Source organism: Accipiter gentilis, chromosome 3 (assembly GCF_929443795.1).
Source record: "Accipiter gentilis chromosome 3, bAccGen1.1, whole genome shotgun sequence".
NCBI classification, from domain to species: Eukaryota; Metazoa; Chordata; class Aves; order Accipitriformes; family Accipitridae; genus Astur; species Astur gentilis.
Window position 1 is genome coordinate 3,723,872 of NC_064882.1, and position 27,230 is coordinate 3,751,101.

Here is a 27,230-nt window from a genome sequence, read left to right on the forward strand (position 1 = left end):
TTCACAGGAGAAACCCTTAGGGTCATAGGAACACTAAATAAAATATTCTCCATGGCTTATGCCAGCCCTAGCAAATGTACAAGTTGTGTGAATTTTTTATTTAATCCAATTTCCATGCCGATACTAGTGATCAAAAAGAATTCTGAAAAACAGGTGGTGATATCATGACATGTTTTTGAAGCGTATTGCTAAATTCATTATTTTATAATAACAATAATCCTCTGTGGAAACGAGCTGTTTCCATGCATAAAAACCAAAATTCATGTGTATTTCATAATGTAGTTTTCCTTGCTAGTTGCTGAAAATCAAGATGGCAATTAAAAACCAGAAAAAACCCCCGACGAAAAGCTAGCAAACAAAACTAACAAAAAACACTTGTGAATTTTCCTTTAGCTTTTATTGTCTTCAGTTCCTCTCTTTCCTATTTTTGTTCAAGTTTAAAAAAAAACAAAAAGAAAAAAGAAAAAATCTGCAGATAACTAAGCACAACCTTCACCTCCATTAATGAATTGGGATTCATTAGCCCTGTTCTGAGACGTTCCGGTCTCCCATATTTATCACTGTACTTCCTATGAATAGAACTGTTGTAGTAGGTTTTAGTAATTGAGAAAGAGTGGAATCTTAACTACGGAGTATCACTGCTGCAAAACTGAATTAGCTTCTCTTTAGGTAAACTGCTGGAAAAAAACACCAGCTGGTGACTGATATGGTTAAGGAGAACTCTTTCTTGATTTCACATTGCTTTGTCCTTATCACTGAGATCTCAGTATCTTTCAGGACTTTTGTAATATGGCATGAGTAAGGTTTGACATGTGATTATTATTTTTTTTTCCCCATTTCACTAAGTGAATTTTTAAACTTTGTTTTTGCTGTATTTATTTTTCTTAGTTTCTGGTAATGATTTTCTTTTTTCTGGAAAAGTATGATCAGAGGAGGGGACATTGCATTTTGGAAAGGCAAGCTGTGATGCCTTTGAAATGTGGTCCTTTAAATCCTGTTGCTGGTATTGATTGTACAAGATACCCAAGAAAAAGAAAAACGGAAATATTCTGGAGAGTCTTCCAGGAAACGTTGTGCCTGGCAGATAATTCATCGTGGCAGAGCTAAATTTGAGTGCACTGTCAAAAACTGGGTCTGAATGATGAGCATTGAAGCTCATTGCAGAGGGACAGAAGAACTTGTACTTGGCATAAATTATGTAAGTTGCCTAAAGAATGAATTTCTTCCTGCTACACTTGTTTGAAATAGATGCAGTAACTGAATGAATAATTGGCTTTGTCAGTCAAAGCATGCACATTTTGTTCTTGTACAAATTCTACATCCAGATTCAGGGGAAATTTGACTCAAGCCTTAAAATGCTTGAAACTTGCAGGTGTGACAGTAAGCTGAATTCACAAAAGAGAAGTTGGCTGGCAGAGAGGAGCTGAGCACGTGGAGTGTTTGACACTCTTGTTTGGCAGTTATTTCAGTGATACCAAATACATCCTAACCCTGTTTGTGGCTATAACAATTCTTCAGTAAGTGTTTTGTTAGGTTTTTCTGGTGTTTTTTTTTTTTCTTTAGGTGCTTTGGTTTTTATTTTTTTTTTTTTTGGTAGATTGTAGAGGAAATACATAAAATATAGTTTTATAATAATAAAGATGCATGTGTTTTGGTTTTTTTTTTAAAGTAGTTTTGTTCCTTTTGATTTTTATTCCTTTTAAGTTGAATCAGCTTGGGCCATATGTGACCATAATTTTTCCTTTTCTTCTCAAATACTTTTGGAGGATTTTGTGGAAATAATAGGCTGCAAATCTGGCAATATTTTGGCATCTTGATTCATATCTGCTTGATGGTGTACACAGGAGAGCTGTTGCTTAAAGTTGCCTCCTCATAATGGAGGTGGAGTGTTTAAGGCTGTGTTGGATGACTTATTTAGTATCATAGAACCATTTAGGTTGGAAAAGATCCTTAAGATCGAGTCCAACCTTAAAAGTATTGCTTTTGCATTATTCTGATCCTTCTCTGGTAAAGCTGGAATAAAGCAGTTCTGAGTAAGGTCAATGGAATTTCAAGTATGCATTTTTATGGTACATGCTAAGATAATGCCCCTTAAATGCAGTGTGAATAGGCAGCATCATGTTTATAAAGTTTTGTCTTATTTTCTTTTGAACTTGCATAGTGCCATCCATGTCATTTCTAAAGTGTCTTAGGTTAGAAAGAACCTGATGAGTAAACAAAAATGAGTACTGAAATTAGGTAGCATCAAAGTGTGTAGAGTACCATTAAAGTGTCTAAGGTTAGAAAAAAGCTGATGAATTAAAAAAAAAAAAAAGTTACCAAAAGTAAGGAGGTCTTAGGTAGCAGAGCAGTATGTCTTCTTCCATGTAGTGAATGATACATTGACATAAAAGAAATATGGCAAACCAGCTTTTTCATTCAATTGAAACTGAAAAAAATTCTTTTTCATGTATTTAGCAGGGATTTGTTTGACTAATGTGGCAGGAGCTGGGCATGATAATAAAGGGATTTTACAGTGGGCTCTGCATTAGTAGTGCCCTTCGCAGTGTTAGACTCCTTGGAATACAAAGATTGATACTGCTGATTTTTTTTTTTAAATCCTTTCTAATGTAATTGAGTATTTTTATCCTGAGGTGTGTCTAACTCTGCTAATGCTTTTGGCCTTAGTTCTTTGCAGTGAATGTAGGTAACTTGTCATTTACTTTCGAACGTCTGTCCAAACTTTGCCTTGTCAAGTATTTCTAATAATGTAACCTTTTTTAAAACTTGACAGTCTCTATTTTTCCATATACTGTTTCTGAAACATGACAAGTAGACCCACAGAGAATGTTCAAGGAATGGGAAGCCATGTTCTCGATTGATAATTTTAAGGCCAGAAAAAAAAATCAGTACTTACTTATTCTAACTTTGTGTGTTACATAGGCCAAGTAATTTCACTACTAATCCCTGAAAAAATAAATAATTCCTTAATAGTCTCAGTCTGATTTGCAGGTATCAGGCTGATCCTGAGAATATGACAGTTATAAAGTTAAACATTGAGAAATTATTAAATACTTAAACTTTTGACCTGATACCTGAATTGGTCCTTTTGTTGATATGCATTATGATACAGGCTGTAACTGGATGCTCTTATCTTTTACTTGTTAAGTTAAAGGGATTTTCTGTGAACTGGAGATGAACCATGCTTGTTCTTTGAAGGACCTTGAGTCATTATACTTGTGTTTCAGTCACGTTTCAAAGTACAGAAAAGGTACTGCAAAAAGGCACAGGGCTGCAGGAAGTAAAAGGAAGGACTTCTGGTGAAGGTAGTCGATACTTCAAGTCATGTGCTGTAATGTAATCTCTTGTTTCCATGTTTTATTTCGTAGTAAACACCCCCCTTTTTGAGTATTCAAGCTTTCTAACTTGAGGGAAGTAGTATTGTTCTGAGTGTAACTTAAAGTTAATTGAAGTAAATGTTTTGCGCAAAGGCAGCTTTTGAAATGTTTCATGAAACAGAAGTGATGGATCAGTATTGTAGTACTGTCATGTCTAATGGAACATACACTTGGTTCTCATACCTGAAGAGAATGCTACGCTTAGAAGCCTGACTCTAATCCCATTCAAAGATTTTTTTATTTTTTTTTTTTCCGAGGAAGGTCCCAAAGGGGCTTTTTGTCTGTGAAACTCAGAGAAAAGTTGCATATCCCCGGAGTGAGTATACCTGTAAATCAGTTTAAATTCTTAAGCCTGATGCTACTTTAAAATATAAGGCAACTGATGACTCTGGCATGTTTTGCTGCAGAATAAACTGCAGAGACTAAATATAAAGTTTCAATAAAGTTTACTTCATGCAAGTTGTCATAGTGAATTACAAAATTAAAAACCCAGCTGAACATGGCCCTGAGCAACCTGCTCTAGCTGACCCTGCTTTGAAGCATGGGGGGAACTAGACAGTCCTCAGAGGTTCCTGCCAACTTGAACTTTTTTTTCTCTGATTCTGTGAAATGTAGGTGCTGATAGTTCCCTGAATGAACAGATGAAGGTATCAGTCACTATTTTCAAGTTTACATCTTACAGTAGGCTGTTGATAAACCCTTAAATGTCTTCTATGTTTAGGTTTTTGGTTGTTTGTGGGTTTTTGGTGGTGTGTTTTTTTTGGTTTTTTTTTTTTTTTTTTTTTTTTTTTGTGGGTGGTGATTTGGTCATGTGTTTTTGACGAGCAAAGGCATTTCATATGTCCTAGCTACAGGGATAGCATGCAACTCTTGTTTTGTTAAAGTGTTCTATTGCAAGTCCAGTGACAGCAGTGCAAGTGTATATTATGTGTACATACACACACACACATATATATATAAAAATTAAGTGATACAACTCTTCAAATTGACTTTTTTATTGTCCTACAAGTGCTTTTTTGTAAAGAGTAAGAAAATATACTATCGGGTTCTGTCCGGTGTTTCCTTCTTGCACGCTTAAATTGTTCAAGATGAAGTAATGTCATCCTCATTTTTACTCAGGATTATATTTAGATATTTGGGTTCCCATGGTAGTTTGTTCTTTTGTCTCAGTAGGACGTGAATATTGTGTTTCTTCATTGTCTTGTCTTTGTATTTTTTCTGGCCATTCTGTTTCTGTGTGTTTAGTAGAATCTTTCTTGCAGCTGGAAAGTATGTACTTTATATGTTGTGTAACAATACAATGCAAGTTGTGGCAAGCACAAAGTTTATTTCTGATATGTCTTTTGTTATCTGTATAGCATCAGTTTATACTTCCAGAAAAAATACTATAAAATTGTTATGAAATGTTGTTCTAAAATATTGTAATGTAAGTACTGCAGTGCTTTAGTGAGGATTTGTTTCTTGCTTTTGGCAATAGTATAGAGAGCAATTACTCAATATTTGACTTTTTTTGGGTGATTTTGGAGAACTTGGTGAAAAGTACTTGTCCAAAATCAGATATCTATAAATATTCCAGGAACAGTCTTAATATTTCAGTATAAGTAAGAAAGCTGCAATGAGGCTACTGATACGGATAGTAGGAGGATAGGAACTGAAAAGCACTTTCCCCCTGTATGTTCTTCAGAATCTGGAACTGAACACTTTAGCTCCGAGATACTAAATTCCTTAATATTGGCCAAAGCTGTTCAATTTGTATGCAGATATGCATACAAATTGCGGGAGTGGTATTGCTTCTTCTTCCTTCTTCACCGTAAGCCAAAGGAAATAAGGTCCAGTCTCTCTTACTGTCTGTGTTGTCATCTGAGAACTTAAAAGATGACTTAGTATAAAGGAGCTTGGTGTAAAAGGCCAAAGGAGTGTTAGCAATAAGGGAGTCTCCTCAGCAGGGTATCATGGTTAAGTTCAAATATGTTGCTCTCCACATTCAGAGGAAGCACAAAAATGGGATCTGGAAGGTGACAAGAGAACTGAAGTTTGCAAATGGATACAGCCATTGGTCCTGACATAGCTGCAAGCAGTGCTGTGAAGCCAGAATGGACAAGGAAATACATGCTTTTCTTTACTGAATAGGTTTTATCATAAAAGGCTATCAAGACCTTTCCATGTATTGAGTAGAAATCTGTAATAAAGATGTAGTTAGCGTTATAGGACAGTTCTACTCTTAGTCTTGGTCTTTCAATTATTATCATTTGGAGTAAGATACTTTAGCAAGATTGATGGTCAGTTTTGCTCAATGTAGTTTGGAAAATAAGAAAAGGCATTAATATGTTTGAATGTATTTCATGGAATGGGTTGGCTTGGGAGGGACCTTTAAAGGTCATCTAGTCCAACCCCACTGCAATGAGCAGGTATGTCTTCAACTAGATCAGGTTGCTGAAAGCCCTGTCCAGCCTGACCTTGAATGTTTCCAGGGATGGAGCATCTACAGACTCTCTGGGCAACCTGTGTCAGTGTTTCACCACCCTCATTGTAAAAAATTTCTTCCTTTTATCTAGTCTGAATTTACTTTCTTTTAGTTTAAAACTATTACCCCTTGTCCTATTGGTATAGGCATATTTGTTGTGCTTCTGTTATTTTGTAGGTCATTTTTTTATTAGCTAGGCAGGAACAGTCAGTAGCTGTCCTACAAAAACATCACACATGAAAGTACTTTATTAAAAAAAAAATATTCTTGGGCAGTGATCTTGAAAATTTTATGTGAGGCTGGAAATTAGGCTTGTCAATGCTGATATATGGTAACAACTCAGAAATTGGCAGGATATTCTTGGGCTCAGCTCTCAGTATTCAATCTATGCTGTAGAAGAACAGCTGGTTTGAGTATATTCTAGGGCCTGACAGGCAGAAAACAGATCTGTATTTTTTTTTGTAATCTGTAAATTATAGTCAGAGGATAACAAATTTATGTTATAGATTGGATCTGTATATATGTGCTATGTATATTTTAATCCCAAACTTGGGAATCTGTTGTAAAACTGAATGTCCAGTGTAATAAAATAAAAAAACATGGGCTTACTTATTTTTGCCTATTGCCTCTTTAGAAATATTTACAATGTACTTGAAAAGTGTTTGCATGAGAAGAGTGTGAGAAGTGCGTTGGTTCAGCCTTAATAAGTCAAGACTAAGGCAGATCTTGTTGCTGTTTTCAACTGTCTTTTATGGTAGTATAGAGAAGATGGAGCCAGACTGTTCTCCTCACTGATACACAGGGATAGGATTAGAGGTAAAGGACATGTTATAACATAGGAAATCCTAATTACGTAAAAGGAAAAAATTTGTTGTGAGAGTGGACAAACACCAGAATGGGTTGCCCAGACCAGGAGTTGAAATCTCCATTCCTAGACATACTCAAAGCTTGACTGGGCACGACTCTGAGCAACCTGTTCTAACTAGGCATGCTTTAAGCAGGGGTTAGACTACATGTCCTCCAGAGATTGTTTCTAACCTAGATTATTTTATGATCATAAGGAAAATTAGTATCAGATAAGAGACTTTGTTATACTTATGAATTATAACTTATAAGGAAACTATTAAAACCTTGTTCACTAAAGTTTTTGTGAAAATAATTTGTGAATGTAAATTGGAAGCTTTAAGTATTAGATCTGTTACTTTTGTGCTTAGTAAATTTACAGGATGTTCCATCCTTCCCTAATTGAAAATGTGTGTTACAATTATCCATTATTTCCTAGGTTGTTTGTCCAGCAGAGTATAGGAAGTATTTGAGGGAGAATGATACAATAAAAACCTCATTTTATTTTTAGATATAACACAAATTATACATAATTATAGAAGTTAAATTGCAGAACACGTTTTAGAAAAAGATGTGTATTTATGTGTACATTACACGCACATACATAGATACATGCGCTGGTTTACAAATTCAGAAATTCTAAAGTGTTACTGTCAAACTAGAAAACTTGCTTTTAATCTCTAGTCAAAAACGAGATAGAGCATAGGATAGACAAATGGTTATATCTTACAAAGGAAGTTTTCCGTTTATGCCATTTGGCAGCAGTAAGTATTGTTATTTAAAATTTTTGTGGAAAACCTGTAATTTTATTAAATCACAGTTTCATCTTGATCTTTAACTACATTTACCAACAACAATGCATTGAAAAAAGGTTGGTTTTTTTTTTTTTTTTTTTTTTCCCCACTGTTAGGTCTCTGTTTTCAGGGTATTTTGGCTCAAGTTTCCTTATCTGTTACGGCCTGTCTTACTGTCTCCCCTTATCTGTATCCACAGTGGTTTTGGTATAGTAATTTCCCCATCTCATGAAAGTAAAGATACCTGTTTGTGTGTGTTGATCATGATAGCAAAGTGTAGACTACTAATACCTCTTGTCTTGTATCAGTACATTTTTATTAGGACTTCTCCAGCAGGGCAGCTTAGAGACATACTTTTCTGCTGAGCCTTTTAACTGTTTTATCGGCTGCTGCTGAGGCAGCTGATTTTTTTTTTTTATTATTATTTTTTAATTTAACTTAATAGTGATATGGGGGGCAAAGAAAACACAATCTCAGACCCAGGATTTTTTTGAGGGCGGCTGGTGGAGTGTCATCTGCTTTTGGATTTAACAGCATTGTAGAAGCATCTCTCTTAAAGCCTGAGAGAGATGTTGTGATAGAGGATTTGGGAGAATGTATTGTGTTCACAGGCACCATGATTTTCCTGCAGTGCTTTTACGTCTATAGAGAAAATGAGTCTGAACGCAGAGGCTTGGAGTAAGGCTTCAGGTCCCAACTGACGTCATAGTCCAAAGCAGACAAGTACTCTGAAGTATTTCATGGGGAAGATTGTTGTTCCAATGCAGTAGGTCATAGCTGTTGACCTGGAAAACATTTTCTTTTTCGCTTTTATCACTGTAGTGAACTACAACTGATACTGGCAAAATTATGAGTAGTCGAAAATCGGAACTCTATCTTTAAAGTATCACTGGGAAGAAATGAACTCAAATGTTAACGTACTCAAATGCCCTTTCAGGCTGTTGTTTTTCTTTTCAGCAGAAAGAAGGTGGCACACATAGAGCATTAGAGATAATAAATGACACTCTTCTCCTATGATTGCAATTTATATATAAAGTGCATTATTACTGAACATTTTTGGTAGACTGAAGCAGGGAGTTGGAATCTAGTCTTAAATGTTAACTGTAGTTCTTGTTAGCATTGAATTCACTGCAAAGATTTGGTATGTTGTTTTGTTTTCATTTTGTAACTACCACATTGACAGCCATGACATTCTGCTACTGCTTGTTTGTCACCGTAACTAAGACAACCTGACATACAGAACTTGTAGGTGGACACACAGTAAAGGCACTAAAGCTTTGATCTCTGGTCTTGATATGTAACTTTTTTGTTGTGGAACTTCAGTAACAGAGAAAGGAAATATGTGCAGTATTTTAGAGGTTAGTTTTATGGTAGATCAAGATTTTCTAAAATGCCATTAGCATTGCACCTGCTGCATTGAGCCATCATTCTCTACAAGTATAGTTGTTTTCACTACTAAAGTCCCTCTGTTTTTATTATGTTCTTTCAGTCTACTTGACAGCTGCAAAACCTGTGCTCTTTACAGGATAAATCAGAATCAAATACCAACATCAACATTTCAAGGAAAGGTCAGGCAAAAAGGACACACAGACCAAGTCTGATTCTCCTTCCACTTACATAATGTACGTCTTTGAGAAACAAAGTAGAATTAAACTAATACAATGAGGTATCCATGATGTTTTCCTTGCAATCTCCAGTTTCCCTATTTGGAAATGGGAGGTCACAGCTGTTTTCTACTAAAGTAGTCTCCTCTGTGCCAAGCTTTACTTGGGCAGGGATTCTAGGTTTGTACTGGCAGACACATAAGATATCTTGCTGAATTTGGTATGCCATATTTAATAAACCTTGGTTAGAAAAATACTTCATTTCCATAGTGACATCACTGTAAAATGGAGAGCTATAAAATATAAATAAATATAAACAAAAATATAAACTATATTAGTGATATAATTTAATGCTAGTCGTCTGTTAATAAAACAGATTGTGCTATTTGGTATTTCCTAATGAAATAAACTCTCAATACAGGTGGTCTGTGTTAAATAAAAAGTAGTGGTAAATAGTACCCACCCTATTTCTGTTATTAAAAGATCAGTAATTCTTTTTTGTGTTACAGTTTGGGATGGTATGAAAAATGCAACTAGATATATGCTGGATGTGTGAAAACCACCATTTCAGCAAATTGTTATAATTAGTTGTACTTTGAAAGTCTTTTTTCCTGCATACATTAAGTGTGACTCTTCATTCATATTATTATTATTTTTTTTTAATACTAGAGATTAAACTAATGGTGAAGCCTGGTCCCAAGGTGAGGAAAATCTTTGGAAAAAGCTTTTATTGGCTTATGCAGATTTTCGGTCAAGTCTATGGGGAAATGTTCCTGAAAGCTAGGCTTAGAAACCTGCTATGATAAGATGAAAAATGGGGTGAGGTGATTTTCAACAGAATTTTTCAGTATAATGCTGTGGAGGTTCTTACAGAGGTAAGTATATAGACTGGGTTTTATAGATACTATAAAAATACATTTAATTTGATTTCATATCCTTTTAGCTCAGTTTAGGCTTTTAACAAAGATAAGCTTCAATAAAGTACTACAGAAAACTTCTGAACACAAGAGATAACATCGTTTGTTGAGGAAGAGTAGACAGTTGTGGTTTTTTCATTCTCAGTATAGAGCACTGCATCAGAGCTTAATTCAAATACTAAGAAAGCAAAGGAAAGAGTAGGAAGAAGCTGAAGTTCACAAATTGCCTTCTATTTGGAAAGATCCCAAAATACATTGCACTGTATGCTGTACAAATGATTAACATTTGGTAACACTGAAATTAATCTCATTCTGGGGCAGGATATAGCAGATTTTAGTGCTCAGCAATATGATTCTATTTTAAGGCAAATTGAAGGCTCTCACTGTTTTTGAAGCATAGGGAAATCTCAACAATGCAGAATGTAATTTCCTAATTGGACACTAAAAAGGCTAATATTGCCTCTTTTTTTTTTTGTGTGTGTGTGTATATAAAGAGTCATGTCAGTTGTAATTATAGCTGCCAAGACTTTAGCCAAAGTAAAATAGTCGAGTCTTCAGTATTAAGTCCCATAGAAAAAAAAATGCTTCTAGCAGCACAGTCCTTGCTAATATACTGCTCCATTGTGAGTTCAGCACTGACTCTGTGTCACGTACTTGAAGCATCAGCAGGGTTTCCTGCAGCAACTGGGATTATCCTTTGTCAGTCATCCTGGCAAGGTCCGAGTCTGGTCGGTTTGAGATTAAAGGCAATAATAACCTGACATAAGACCTGAGGGACTGAGATAACAGAATGCTCCTGTGGATCAGAGAGGAAGATGATGTTAGAGGTGCAGTAAGGTTGTGAAAGTAGGACAACGTAATTTCTTTAACTGTTGAATAACCATTTGTGTTGATTCTGGTGTTTTATTGTAATAGTTCTAAGGTTTTTAGCAGAAATCGGTATTGGCAGCTTGCAGGTAAGAACCAGGCTTTGTGATAAACCTACCTTTACATCTTCATGTGAATAAGCTAATCCTTTAGTAGAATCAATGAGTGGGAGTTACGCATTTGAAAATTTACCCTGTCTCACTGAAGTCAGTGAAAATATTCCTGCTGATGTCCTTGAGTTATGGAGAAGCCCTAAAGGCTCTAGGATTAGACCACTATTTTTTACAGATTTATTCTATAATGATTTTGGCATAGTAATACCCAGGGGACGTGTTATTGATTAGGCCAGGGCGCTCACTGGATTCTCCCTACCTCTAGCCCCCATCTTGTATTTCTGCTTACACTGTGCATGTCTTCATTGGAAGAGAACAAGATAGTCACATGTTGCTTTTCTTCAACTCCACTTAAACTAGCATTGTGTCTCTTATGGGATATGTGTGTAGTTTTCTGCTCCTATATAGGACCTATGGAATTAATTATAAACATTAAATAAATCAGGGTTTTAGATGAGGATTTGCAGTAAGTCAGACTAATAGACAATAATTTAAGCACCAATAGTATCTGTGGTGTTAAAAGTATAAAGTAGAAATCATTGCATTTTATTGGAATAGAACATGCTAGATTATAGTGCTGTGCTAAACTGACTGAAAATTATGCCAGAAAAACTGGTATTTCAGAAAACTTCCTGATCCCAGTAAGCGCTGGGATCTTTGCATCTGCGGTGGCCCTCATTGGTGAGCTGTCTGAGGGGGATACGTCAGTTCCCAGGCATCTGGTTTTAGATAATTAGCATAAGGTTGCAGCTCTTATGTAAAAATTCGGCAGGAAAGCAAAGAATATGGGAAGGAAACATAAGGAAAGATTACGAAAAATTAATGTGGTGGGTTGACCCTGGCTGGATGCCAGGTGCCCACCAAAGCTACTCTATTACTCCCCTCCTCAGCTGGACGGGGTAGGAGAAAATATGAAGAAAAGCTCGCGGGTCAAGATAAGGACAGGGAGAGATCACTCACCAATTACCATCACGGGCAAACCAGACTTGACTTGGGGAGAATTATTTCCAATCAAATCAGAATAGGGTAATGAGAAGTAAAACCGAATCTTAAAAATATATTCCCCCCACCCTTCCCTTCTTCCTGGGCCTAACTTTAGTCCTGATTTTCTCTACCTCCTCTCCTCCAATGTTGCAGGGGTACAGGGAGTGGGGGTTGGGGTCAGTTCATCACACCTTGTCTCTGCCACTCCTTCCCCCTCAGGGGGAGGACTCCTCACTCTTCCCCTGCTCCATGTGGGGTCCCTCCCACAGGCTGCAGTCTCCCATAAACTTCTCCAACATGAGTCCTTCCCATGGGCTGCAGTTCTTCTCTAACTGCTTCAGCGTGGTCCCTTCCATGGGCTGCAGTTCTTCAAGCACAGACTGCTCCAGTGTGGTTCCAGCACTGGGTCACAAGTCCTGCCAGAAAACCTGCTCCAGTGTGGGCTCCTTGCTCCATGGGGCCCACAGGTCCTGCTGGAAGCCTGCTCCAGCGTGGGCTTCCCACAGGGTCACAGCCTCTTTCAGGTGCATCCACCTGCTCCGGTGTGGGGTCCTCCCCGGGCTGCAGGTGGAGATCTGCTCCACCCTGGACCTCCATGGGCTACAGGGGGACAGCCTGTCTCTCCATGGTCTTCCCCACGGGCTGCATGGGAATCTCTGCTCCTGTGCCTGGAGCACCTCCTCCCCCTCCTTCTTCACTGAACTTGGTGTCTGCAGGGCTGTTTCTCTCACATGTTCTCACTCCTCTCTCTGGCTGCATTTGGACAGGTGTTCCCCCCCCCCTCCCCTCCCCTCCCCTTCTTAAATCTGTTATCCCAGAGGCACTACCACCATTGCTGATGGACTTGACCTTGGCTAGCGGTGGGTCCAACTTGAAGCCAGGTGGCATTGGCTCTGTCAGACATGGGGGAAGGTTCTAGCAGCTTCTCACAGAAGCCACCCATGTAGCCGCCCAACTAGCAAAACCTTGCCACACAAACCCAATACAATGAAGAATGGGATAATGTGTCAAAAGACTGAAATAAGCAAAATGTACTTTTTGAAGAAAAAAACGTGAAAAATTTCAAGGAAAAATTCAAAAGGTAAACAGTAAGTTAGGACAGAGTAGGTGATTAGTAGATGAAATTTGTAGGATACAATAGTGTACATTAGTGCACATTGCAACATGCTGCTGAAGCAGGTATGCCAGCCAATAGACTTTTTTCTTTCAAAAGATTGGATTCCAGTCTCAAATTTAGGGTAGCTTTTCCACTGTCAGTCTTATCCCAGTGCGGGAAAGGAGAATTTCTTTATTCATGCTTCTCTTTGATGACATGTCTCAGTGTAGAACTTTGTCCTGTTACATGTTCAGGATGTCTCTATAAACAGAGAGGATCTATACCAGTATTCAGGGAACCATTTAGGAACGGGCTGCTTCTTGCTCCTTATTTTGCTGTTCTACAGGTGATGCATTGTGAAGCATCTTACAGCACTATTGGCCAAAGTTGACCAGAGTTTTCCATATAAAGCAGGAACTTCATGTTATACTGTATATGAAGATGTCATATATTATTTCAGAATGCAGTCACTAATGATCTACAAGAAATGGGTCAATTAGTTTCAGTTAAATTGCATGTAAGAATAATTCCTTTAAGAGATACAGCACTTGGTGACATACTGGTTTCTTATCCTAGATGAGTCTAATAAAAGAATAATGCAGATATTTCAAACTTTCATTTGTGCTTAAGATTAACTAGATTCCTTTACTTGAACTGCCTTTGAACATGTTTATTTCTTTTTTCTTCAGGTTTCATCAGTAAAAGTTACACTTTTAGGGACTGACAAATAATGTTCTCCTACAGAGACCTGCATGTTGAAATGCTCTTTTTCTGAATAGCTACTGTTATTTGCAATGAGAATGAAGACAGTCTTTGCTCTTAACAAAAACTACTAATGGCTCTATTTTCTTTAGAAACAATGGAAGATAGCCATTTTGGAGGAGAACAATTGTTCATTAATTTCCCTGAAGACAACTATTTTTATGCCGCAGATTTTGCAGATAATATTCGGTGATTAAAAACAGTCGTAAAAAGTACATGGTTCCAAAGTGTGGTTTTGTACATATTATCATTTCTGCTCAATAGGGAGGTTAAGGATGAAGTTAAGGGTAGTATCTATACATACATATGGGAGAAAGAGATAGCTGAGCAAGCTAGGAAAAGAAAATGAAGGTAAGATGTGTATAACTAAGCAGAAGAATGGAGGTGCAGAAAGGATACCGAGCACATTTACATGCCCAAGGGAAGAACACTGTAGGGGCTGACTTACAGAAACTTCTTTAGGGCTGTTCCCAAGTATTTGGACTAGAATTGTGGCTAGATCAGCTGCTCTGGAAATGAATGGGCAGGAGGGGAAGGAGAGTGTGTCGTCTAACAAAGACTGCATGCTATATCTGGAAATACTAATAGAGGAAGATGAACCTGAATGAGCCCTATTTCCTGCAGCCGCCTCTGCTGTTAGTAAACCTACACCTGCCATTTGAAAGATGGAGAAAGGCCACTGTGTCTCAGCTGTTTTGTGGCTTCTGCTGATGTACAGTAGGTAGGGTGTTTTGACTCCCAGTGCAGCATATCCAGATTTTGATGGTAAGTATTTTATTAAAGTTAATATTTAATGAAATAGTTTTAATACACCTTAGTAATTTAAGATACAAAGTATCATAGGCAATATTTACTTGATGTGAGAATATATTTTCTTTTATGTGACATTTGTCATATATAGGTAGGAATTTTCCACACGTGACAACCTTAACTCTCCACAACACTGGCATGGTGGGTGGAGTTAGGGAAGAAAACATCTGCAATTTCTTGAAAAATAATTTACTTTTAGTTGGGATATCAAGGTTTCATAAACCTTTGGTCACTTCAATGTCAGTAGGATTCAGCCTAAACTTGTCATGTTTATAGACCTGGTATCACCATAATGCATTCTATTTGAAACCATTGAAACTCTCATGTGAACTCCATTTTTGTGTTACCTCCCTTTTGTCAAGGGAAGAAGTAATTAGAATGTACAGTGTTGTCAACCTTTTTTTTTTTTTAATTTAATATTTGCAAGTAGGATAAAGAAAATTTCACAAGACAGGTGTTTCTTAAGGGATGAGTAACAAGCACTTAAGGTCAGGCTAGAACTCTGAGAAACTGGAACATCAGAATGCTTTTTGAGATGGAAACCTCTGCTGATTTCTCAGAAGTATCATAATGGTATATTAATCTCTGTTAATGAACACTTAACTTTTTTCTTGGAAAGAAGACATTACTTATGATTAGGCAAAGTTCAGAGTAGGTGAAGTAATTAGTGGCATTATGAATTTTGGACTTAATTTTCACTTTAAATATAGGTTGAATGAACCTAAACCTTACTGGTTCTTTTTACAAAGGCTGGCACATTCTTGAAAAGAAGTTTGTAGCTGTGAAGTGCATATCCTAAGGAGATTAACTAAAGCCTAAATTTCTTGTTAAGCACAAGGGACAGAGACTTGCAAATATTTTTTTAAGAAATGAACCCTGGCTTGGTTTTCTTTAAACAATTAAAGACATACCTGTGAAATTCCTATTATCTGTAGAGTACTTTCTTTTCTGTGAGGCAGCTGATCTTTTCCAAATATATCTAATAATGGAACCCAATTCAAGTATATATTACTTGCAGAAATATTTTTTTTTATTTTTCCCAAGCTACATGATACATTACTATTACTCTACTAAATAACATATCACCCTGAAATCTCTATGTGCTTTATCTCTTGTGTTCTCTGATTTGCGGAATTTGTACTCCTCTGACATTGGGAAGAAGTGTTGGAATTTTTTTGTATCCCACAAATCAAAAGGGATGACTGACTTATTTAGAACATAGTTATTTTTGTTCTTACCAACATTATTTTCTCTTGTGTCTATACTTTTTCTATTATGGAGTTTTGTTTATAGTAAAATATGATATATTTTTTTTAAATTCCCCCCCTGCCGCACAATAGTTCAATCTTATAAAATTTTACTAAGCCGAAGGTACAGAGATGGCTCTCTGGTCATCCAGACTCAATGTTTTCCCATGGTTTCAAATTAAGTGATATGAATAGTGAACTGTGATAGTAATCTGCACCCTCACAGGAGATCTTTTATTATAAAAAAAAATTTACAATAGTTCAGGAGTATATACATACACACACACTCACACATTTAGTGTAGGGTTTTGGAATCACACACGTACTATCTCAAAACCTTCATTACCATTTTGACTTTTTTCCTTTTGTAACTGTTATATTTCTTAAAAATAATTGACGGTTCATATAAGCTTGGTAAAACTTCTCTTGGATTTTCTTGAAGTTACCAGTATATGCAAAAGTGTAATCAACATCAAGTCCTGTTACTTAATTCCTGCACAGTTGTGTATGGCAGTATCTTGACTGGTTAGGAGTTGGATATTTTTTTTCTTTTTCTCTTTTGATATGGCTGTAACTGCTATTGTTTCAGTGGTACAGTTAAATAGGGCTTTAAATCAAGAGAGCATCTCTTCAGGTTAATGGCTTATATCTATAGAAGGATTCTGAATCAAAACATATCACAGGTTTGAGTGACTTATTGTTCTTGATAAAGCGATACAGTTTTGTGTTACAGGTGTACATTATTTTAAATACTTCATTTATACTTCACTGTGCAAGTTCTTAGCTTGCTATGCATAATTTAGAAATTATGATAACACATAACTGTCAGAATAGTTGGGATGCACAATGCTGAGGTCATGTAAAGACTATAATTGAAAATATAGGAGAAATTGGATAGCACTTTAATGTGTCGCATCCAAATTGCAACCGAGCCTCAAGGATGGGGTACTGTTACAAGCAGTTGGGATATATATTTCACTTTAATGATAATATTCTACAGTGTACTGCTACACATCCATGATTGATTTTGCATTCCCAGTTCTGAAGTCTGGTGCCAGTGCAACTAGTTGTTAGTTGCTATCAAAAGACATCTCAGCCTGTGTCAGTTAAGGGTAATTCTGTACATGTTCAACTTTACTTCTAAAACCAGTTCTACCCAGGTCTCACTTTGAATTTCTTCAGTGATCAGTAACTGGTCATTTTTTAATTTGATTTTATATTCTTTGATATCATTCTGTGCTTGTATTGTGAAGGCATCTTGTATTATTATCTTCTTGTCCTTTTGGGGGCCCTGTTGCAAGCTACTGTTTTTCTTCAACAACCTTCAAGTTGTTGCTTTCTGAATACAGAACTCGTGTTTATTAACACAGCCTATTCGTGTGTAGCCTTGTTCTAGGTTCAGTGATTATTTCACTCTACAAAAGTAATACTAAAGTCATATCCATATGTTGATTTATGGATACTTAAGAGATGTTACAGATGTAATGCTTTAGCAACAACTTTTAAAAAAAACGGTGATATCACTGATATGTTATTGGAATTGCTTAACAAATGGGAACTGTTGTTAAATTTTTTTCAGCCTTTATGGACTTCTGTTTTTAAAACAATTGCAGTCTTCACTATTAATTTGACCATGTGATGCTTTTTCACTTTGTCATAAGCATATAAATATATTTAGTTTTTCAGATGTATCTAGTCAGTGCTAATCAATTTCCTTGAGTGTGAAATATTGTCCTACGAGAACTGACTCCTGTGAGTATTGGAAAAGCACTCTACTGAGCTGGTTTTCAGATGAGCATAAGAGAATGTTTGTGGAGGGAAGGAAGCAAAAGAGTTTTGTATTATATTCTTTGCTGCCTGCTTGTGTTTAGTGTTTTGCAGTAAACCCCAACAAATAGTAACCCAGGAGCTTTATGCTTGAGATCTAGGTGTTGAGATCAGTTCGTAAGTACAGTACGGAGCTGTGTGCCTTGGAGGCAGCCTTGCCCTCCTACTGAGAATTCAAAAGAACTTGGGATTTGAGTTGGTGGACTTAATATAAGTGATTGGAAGGAAAGTGCTTCAGGGAGATCTTAATGCTGACTCCAGTTATTGACATAGATACAGGCTTTAGCCCATTTTTCAGCCTGTTTAAGGCATTCCTTCCCCTTGATGTGTTTAATCTTCTGGATCATCTGAGAAGAGTAGCTGTTATCGAATGAGTATGGTTGTTGCTCACCATGTTAAACCTTTGTTTTTGGATCTATTGCTTCCTGTTCTGGCCTTTTTTTGGTAAAGTCATTCTGCTTCTCAGAGGAAAATTACTTTTCAGCCCTGAAGAAAACAGTTGTTCATTGACCATTCAGAATTTAGTTCTATGCTAATGAAATAAATACATCTCTATATGAGTGGCTCAGATTTGGAAGAATAAATATGTGTATGTCAATTTTTCTATTTCACGCTCAGAGACCAAGACCTATTAGCTTATTTGGGCCTTGCAGCCCAAGATAAGTCTTACTAATTTCTAATGATTCTTGTCCCACTCACTAGTGAGGGAGGGACCTTAAAAGGAACAACTGTTTTTTCCCTGTAAGCACAAACACACAGGGTATTTTTGAGAGTTAAAACAGCAAAGCTGAGACTTTACTGCCTGCAAAGCTCTTTTATTTTTGTTAAAGAAGAGTTCAATTACTGCCAAGTATTAATTTTTTTGTAATTTCTTTGATCAGCTCCTGCATATTTTCTTTTGTCTGTCAACTTTCCTCAGTCAAGCTAAGGCAGACAAAAAACCCCAAACAACAGTCTTGAGGTGCGCAGTACTTTCAGAAACACAGAGTCAAGGCCTTCTGATCTTTGAGAAATATCTAATATAATGGTATATGGCCTTGATTTTGGTGCTGCAGCAGTAAAATAAATTTCAATTTCTCAACACTAAAACATTGCAGTCCATCTTTTACATGTTCTTCTGTGAACCTGTTTCTCTCTGGACTGTAACTATCAACCTTGTGAACTGTTAACAAGATGTAGTTGAGTAGCAATTGCAGGTATTTATTTCCAACACAATTGGGTCTTTCTTTTGATTTCTGTTTAGTCTGGGCTCTAATAATTGATTAGCACTGAGGAGATGGCCTTTTTCATTCTGTTCTATGGTTATCAGTATGTTCAGTATGTTTAACTGATGACTTCTTTTTTTCCTTTGTACTGGAAAATGCTGTATCTTTTTTCATTTATGGAATGAGACCAAGAATACTGTTTCTTGTCACTGGGAATGCTTTATTTCACACAATTAAATCCATAGATGAACCCAACAGGAGACACAGATTAGGTTCTATCAAGGAAAAACAAGTTGTTCCTTGTGAATAGATACTGACAAAACAGTTTTGAGGGAGCTTATGAATTTTCATTAATAATTTTTGAAAGATAGGAATAGCAGCAGCATGTTTGATCTTGTAAAATAGCTAAAGCAATTCAATTGAAAAGTGTTCCAGTTCAGCATTTTTATCTTGTCTAAAAGTGAAATATAAGCTAAAGTTTTTTAGTACAGAGCTTGTCTTATAATCATTCTTGCTCTGTAATTAAATAATACTATGCTGTAGTAGTTTTGCTGGAAATTAAGATAACACCTCTAAAATATACAATCAAACTTGTAAGTGCTGTAGTTTAGTGTACATGCAGATACAGTTAAAGAGTACTTCTAGAAACAGCAAAAATTAGAGGTAAAAATATTGCTACTGGTCTATGAGTAGATTAGTGATTGAGGTGATGGTAAAGAGCCTGTTTTGAAAAAGTCAGTACCAACAGAGCTATGTATAATTCATTCTGAGTTGGGGAAAATATATATGCATCACCAATATACAATTACATGCCTGTGTTTAATATATAAAAATATTTAAGTATATATCTCTCACCTATATAAATATATATATATTTATATACACATAAACCCAATGTTGAGTTGAGGAAAGAAAAGTACATTCCCACCCCATTATTTCATGTGTTCTCTGCTACTGACTTCTGGGTTAATGCCAAACTGATGGAGCAAAAGATTTTAGCAAGATATGGAATGGCTGAGGAAGGGAGTCACAGAAGATACAGGTTTAAGCCTTTCCCAGCACATTCCTCCAAGGAAGCTTGCAGGATCTTTGCCTAGTTATGGATTTTGTGGCTAAATTACTGCTTATGTTGAAAAATGCTTTGTATGCTGACAGCATAAACGGTAATTCCTAATATTATTCCTTGGTCTTGTGGTGAAGTTTTGAATAGTTCCATGTATTAGTAGTATTTCTTATTTAAAGTATCTGATGATTTTATGTGAACTAATAATGCTTCCAGTCTAATGCTGTGGTATTTTGTCTGTGGCCAGTGGTGAGGAAAATTTGCGTGTCTACCTCTATTTCTATGAAAGACTGACCAAAGACAGATGTAGTAACCTACTCAAGTCATTCATCTAGACATGTAATGTATTTTGCACACTTACTACTAGATTGGTGAATTCCTCACAGCTTAGTGGCAGGCTATGTAAATTCATGAGCTACAAACTGCTGTGTTGTAAGTAAATGAGCTTTTTCCCTTAGAGGGCAAATATAACAATAATATCCCAAGTGAAAGTAATTAAAATGGGTTTCTTTCTGCATTTTGAATCACAACTATTTAGTTAGTCCTGTCAGTGTTCATACCTTTCTCTCTTTAAGAAAAAGCAGTGTTTGCAGACAATGAAAGAAATGCTTATGTTCTGGAAGTCTGTAAAGCAGCACATACGTGACTTGGCATTGGTTTCATGTTATATAGTCAGTTTTGTGACTTGTGCTTTCTAAGCTCTACAAAAGGGAAAAGAAACAATAAAGATGACAATAAAACTTAGTTTGTCCTTAAGTATGGGACCTTACTTTATGTAGGACTTGAACACAGCTTACCATTGACTTTATGTACTTGTCTAGAGAAACACATACTATTCAGTTGCCTTTTTCATGCGTATATCAACTTATGGGATATTGAAATGGAATTTACTCATTTTGGCACCTGACTGAAGATGTGATGTCTGCCCTAGCATCTAAGAATATGCAGTGCTCTGCAGACAGGGCTATGCAGTTTCACCCCAGATTTCACAGGTGCCAAAGAGGATGGGGGAAACACTAGCCTTTGCTTTGCAAGTCCTGTGAAAAGGTGTAAAACATTGCAAATAAGAAATTTTCAAACAGTGCTTACTTGTTTTTAATTTTTACCCACAGTGGAAGCACTAGGACCTAAGCAAGTATAGTGGGAAAGGTTAAAAATGATAACGAGGTCTATCAGTTATCTCATTATCCATTAGAGTGATTGGTTAATTTCTTAGGTATTTGCTAGATGACAAAATGGTTTAACCAAAAACTTGGGAGGAGGTATTTGACATTGAAGCAAGGGCCTGTAGGATGCCTAAGATAACATTTCTCAATAACTGGAATGAGATACCTTTATAATCCTTGAGTTATGTTAACCACTAAAATCCAGCTATGGTACATCAGTGACCAAAATTTATTGTCAAGTATTTGATGATCTTGTTGATATGAGTTTAGTTATCTTGCTAAAATTCACAGTACACTTGCACAGATTGCTTTTTTTTCTTTATCTTTTCAGTTGATTAAAAACCTACCTTTTTAAGCTTTTATCTGGGAACTTCCATGAGCATTTAATGATGTTCCTTTATACATCTAAAAACCTATTCTTGCCCAACAGCATCAGTAAAACATGTTAATGGCATGTGTCGGAGGATACAGCACTTCTTTGTGTATTATTAATTGTTTGATTTTATAAAAATGATGAAATTACAATGGCAATAAAAAGACAGTGTATGTTAAGGATGTCCATACTGTTTTCCATAGGCAATTGTAGTGCCTGCTTTTTCTACAGTTTTTTTAATTTTTGTTTAACTCAGCATTATATATTCATGAGGTTTGCCGATTCATATGATGTTTTTAAGCTTCTGTAAGTTCTGTAATTGCAGTTGTGCCACTAGGAGCAAGAGGGCATAAAAATACATTGAACTTGATGCTTTTTATTGATAAACTTAGAACATAACTCTTGAGAAATCTTGAATCCCATCTTGAATCAGAGTACTTTGCTTACATTATGAATACCTTTAACAAAAATAACATCTACCAGGGTGTAGTTGTATAATGATGGAATTTCTGAACAAATCAATATATGCATGTAGATTTGTTTCATATTATTTTAACAGTATGTATTTTTCTGTTTTTACTGTCTTTACTGTCTGTGTATCTACCTAATTTGCAGTATTTTTTTTTTCAGTCGTTCCATCTGGTACAAGCTACATAAGTTTCACTATACTATACATATATAAAAATAACCATCCAGTGTTAATATTCACAAAGAACATTGAATGAGTATCTCTATCACTGGTTTAAATACAGATTCTGAAGTGCAGCTTATGTCTTCACAGATTCTAAGGTCAGGTATTTGCTGATTTTTCTTTTTTTTTTTTTTCTTTTAAGAAGGCCTCAGCTTGTTTAAAAGCAGTATTTTTCTCAAAAAAATAATCATACAGATCATATAAAAATAGGTCTTAATTCTTTCAGCATAGCTGTGTTTACTTCTTAAAATCTGTGCAACACTCTTCTTAAACTGAGACCAATAATAACTGTTTCCTTCTATTATGTTGCAAATATATTGTCCTTAGTAGACCTGTGGTTTTCCTTCCATCCCATTTTCTGTTGCCACATCTGTTCTTATTTGCTTTGTAATGATAATTATGCTGTAATGCCTCTCTCATAATCTTTGTATTCTTTAATTTTTTCCATTTTGGGCTGTTTTCACACTAGGGTGTTCTCTGTCTCCATGGCAATGAGAGGTAGACCAGAACATTGTTCTGAGCCTTGGCATAAGAGACTACCTGTTGGGAGAAACATACCAAAATCCTGTCCATGTGACTAGCAAGATATGGCAGACCTCATGATTATCTTTGTAATGAATTTTCTGGAGACTGAAAAACAAACAAAAGCAATGGCAGCAAAAGTATAGTATCTGGTTTGTAACCAATTCCAGATTTTTCTCCTTGACATGCTAAAAATACAAAAATTTTCAGCTTTCTGAAAGAAAGCTGATGAGTAGCACTTTTCTTTCCTCTTGCTGTCCTCAGATAAGGTTTGAAAAAATGTTCTCTAGAAATTGAGTAAGGGCCAAGGCCTTTGCAAATACCTTTCTTAAACACAAAGTAGACCCTTAAAAGCTAGACTGTTTCTGTCTTCGTGCTCTTTGTGTCCTTTGCGTCTTTCAGGGCTTCTGTCCTGAACAGAATACAACAATTTTCATAGCTGCATTATAGGAAGAGAAAAAAAAAAAAAAAAAAAAAGAGGGTGGGGGGTGAGGAGAGGGGGAAAACAAGGAGGGTGGAAAAAAAGGCAGACAAGTTACATGAGCTCCTGTCATTTGTGGAATAGTGCAACATTTGAAGCAGAAGGACATTTTTCTTCTTCAAATTTTTGTTCATCATGTTTGGTCCAAGTAGGCTGCTGAGCCAGTCTACCATCCACCCCTTTTTTTAACCTGTAGGGCTTCAAATACCATGAAAATTGATACCTCCAGTGACTGTTCTGATTCTTACTGGTGATTTTTTCTCAAATTGTTTTGGTTTATTCTTCACTCAACAAGAGCCCAGCATCAGGAATTATGAGACTAATGCTTCTAAGGGATGATAGAAGTCTTCAGGATGTTGTAAGGAAAGAATGAGCTTTTCTCATTCAGTCTTAAATGAAGAAATGAAGCTATGACTGATCTTTTCTGGAAAGCATGCATATTATAAAGTAAAACGGCAATGTACATCAGCCATGTTTTTAGTGCTGTGGGAAGGTACTTCTTCTGGTGAAAGATATATCACTTGCTGTGTCCCACTCTGAAAATTGTTTGACATGAAAGAGACTTAGAAATGGGAAATTCAGTCTTGCCTCTGAATTTTCTTTCTGTGGTTCTCCATGTCAGTCAAACTGACACTATTTTTGTGAAGTTCCCTTATATCTAGGGTTTAGGGTTGGGGTTTTTTTTTCCCCTTCTGGCTATTGCTGACTTGCTAGTAGTTTGAAAAAAGACTGTTTTGTAAGTTGTATAGTATTGCTACACTATGTTTAATTGATACAGTAAGCTGAATAAACTGCTGAAGTTGATATTTTTCTGTATCGGATACTGTTCTGGAGGGTTCTTCTAATGAATTGTCTCAGAGCAAAGATCCAGTTTGCCTCCCTTGAAAGTGGCACCCTGCTTTTTCCTCTGCAAGGCAAAAGTGTCATTATCTGATGCAGTACAACAAAAAAAATTTATCTTCTGACTTTGTTTCTAAATATGTTGTGGAGTATGCTAAAAACAACTAAACTATTTTCTTGATTAGCGTGTTGTTTCCCTTACACATAATTTGAATCGCTTTTGTTTAGAAAACTCTAAGTTTCCCCAATTTCAAAAACAGGAATTGGTTTTCAATATATTTCTTACTATTGTTTCAAATAGTATCTTCAGTTTTGGATTTAGTATATGAGCCAATCAGTAAATGCATCTATTTCCCAATTTTAACCTTTGACTTTTATATTATGTAGTCTGCAAAAAATCATAGTGAAAGAAATTAAGATATCATATGGTCTTGCTCTTGAAAGTTTGGAAATGCCAAAATTAAAACTGCCTAGGTTTAGTTTGTCATGCATGCTCTATAATCATTAATTGCATGGTCTTTAATAAATGCTCATACACTGTATATTCATAAGACCCCTTACTGTTCACTGCATATAATAAAATGAAACACTTTCTATTATTGCATTCTATCCAAATTGTTCAGTTTGTGACCCTAGTCTTTGATCAGTCGCTAATGTTGACTTCCTCCTTATTTTCCTTCACGTGGCAGTTCCATCCTACTACTGCCTCCTGGTTTTATCTTCTTTCCTGCCCAGTTATCAGTCCCATTCTACCCATTTGTCTTCTAATGTCTATGTTCCAAAATCTTAGTTTCCAGAAACTACTTTGTGACTCCTCTGTTTAATTGCCTTATTCCAAACCCCTCTTTTTGTTTGATGTGCTCCAAGCTTCTTACCTGATCTACTTATTCGTTTTGTCCCCAGTCATCAGTTACTTTTTTTTTTCCCCCCGCATCCCAGTATTATAAACTATTGTATACACATATGCCAGTTCAACTATCCGAGCAGGAAACATAGGTGAATAAGGAAAATAATAATAAATTGCAAACAGATGGTAGAAATGAATTGTTCCTTTGATTCAAATATTTGGAGTTAAGAGTATTGACATACTGTTAATAGTCATTGATTCAGGTACGTTTTAGTTGGAAGGTACCCCTGAGGGATTTATAATCTAGTGTACCACTCAAAGTTGGGACTGTTGCAACACTGGATTGATCAGGTTAGCTGTGGATTTTTTCCAGTCAAATCTTGAAAACCGCCAAGAACAAAGATGCCATGATCTCCATGAGCAGCTTGTTCGGCTGATGCACTACACTCCTAGTAAAGAAATTTTCCCTTATATCTAGCCTGAACTTCCCAACCTGCAATGTGTGACCTTTGCACCTCATTTAAATCATTTGGAACTGCTGACAAGAGCAGGTAATTGCCCTTCAACTAGCTGCAGGCAACCATCCATTAGCCTCCTCATTGCCAGACTAAATAAATTCTGCTCTTTCAAATTCTCCTCCTGTCTGCTGTAACTCCCAGGCCATTTTCAACAGAGGCAGTTGTTTTGCAGGCTCTACCCCACATTCCTTCCTAGTTATTCCTTCAGACCTTTCCAATTCTTATTGAACCTCATTTTCTGCTGGGCAAACCCTCAAGTTGCTGAGGTCTCTCTGGATTGAGCCTTTGCTATTTATTGTGTCGTCTGCTTCCACTAGTAGAGTTGTTTATGAAATGTTCTTTATTATCATCTAGGTTGTTAATGAAGATGTTAAACAATATGATTCCCAGAACTGACTTTGGGGTGCTTTGGCCATTAGTGGGACATGAGGTGGATTTAAGCTGTTGACCACCAACATAATTGATTTTCAGCCCACTTAACTGTTCAGCCTTTACTTCCTGAGCTTCCAAATGAAGGCACTGGGTGACTATATCAAAAGCCTTAGTAAAGTGCAAGTACGCTACACCCACCGTTCTCCCCTTGTGCGCAAAACTATTATTTTGTGGTAGAAGGCAGTCTGGCTGGTCAAGCACTGTAAATCCTTGGTCTGTCTGCACTGAGTATTTATTCCTGTCTGTCATGTGCCTGGCAAGGGACTCGGAGAACATTTTCCATTGATCTTTACAGGGACTGAGGTGAGGCTGCCTGGCCTGTAGTTCCCTACATCTACCTTTTTACATTTTATTTTTTAAGATGCTAGCTTTTTTTCCAGTTCCCAGAGATCTCCCTGATACAGTCTACCATTTTTCATAGATGCAAACCATAGTCTCAATCATACTGGCCATCTCTTTCAACATGCTTGGGTAAATTCCCACCAGTCCCGTAGATGTGGTCTGATCTCTTTGTATAATTTGTTACTGTTCTGCCACTCTTGCCTGTCCTCTTCTCCAGACTGTGGCATTGTATGCAGAGATGAGAGAATAAGTTTTGCCCTTGTTGCCAAGGGCTTGTGCATTAGTGAAGAGGCACCTGAGGAAATTGAACAGTGACCCTTCTGAATAGGCATGTGAAGTCCCACAGATGGCCTTCTATCTACCTCATGTGTCATTGGTTTTGAGCTCTTCTCTCTCAACTGTTAGACTACAGGAGCTGTAGTCTAAGAAACCTGTATTAAGGCCCTCCTCACAAGTTGAATCTTGACAGTATAATAGAAGGAGCGTGGCCAAAACTTTTTGTATGATTTTGTAGTGAAAAAATGGTTCATTTGTTCTTTTTTTATTCATGAGAAATATGTCATGCACTTCTAAAGAAACAGCGTTTTAAATTTTATTGGGATTTAGAAGCTTGTGGTGTTTGTGCTTTGATATTAATTCCTTCCTTTTCAAAATGTTTTTCAGTATTTTCTCAGTATTTCTGAATATAAACTTTAGTGAGTGTTTCTTGGCAAATGATTTCAATACTGTGCTATTCAAACCTGCTGTTGGTAATGCTCCTAGTACCAAATAGACAGCCTCCACAGAAATCTTACTGAATGAGATCGTGAAACAGATAGAGAGGGCTGAAAAGTGGTGGCTCTTAGCCCAGCCTCATCAACGGTACTAGAAGCGTGAGGCAAAGAAGGGGAGCGGGATAAACATTGAATGCAGGGAGCTTTGTGCCAGGGTTGCTGGAAGCAGCTCTTGATTCTAATTGTGCTTTGCCAGCCCTATGAATACAGGCCTCAGGGGTGGCATGGCCCGGGAGTCTGGAGCAGCAGAGGAAGCTGACATCAGCCTCCCT

The 27,230-nt window shown here is 36.6% G+C and overlaps 1 protein-coding gene across 1 annotated transcript in view; it reads left to right on the forward strand.

Moving 5' to 3' along the window:
* SPOCK3 (SPARC (osteonectin), cwcv and kazal like domains proteoglycan 3) overlaps positions 1–27,230 on the forward strand; it is a 221,862-nt gene that overhangs the window by 43,514 nt on the left and 151,118 nt on the right. The window lies entirely within an intron of this gene.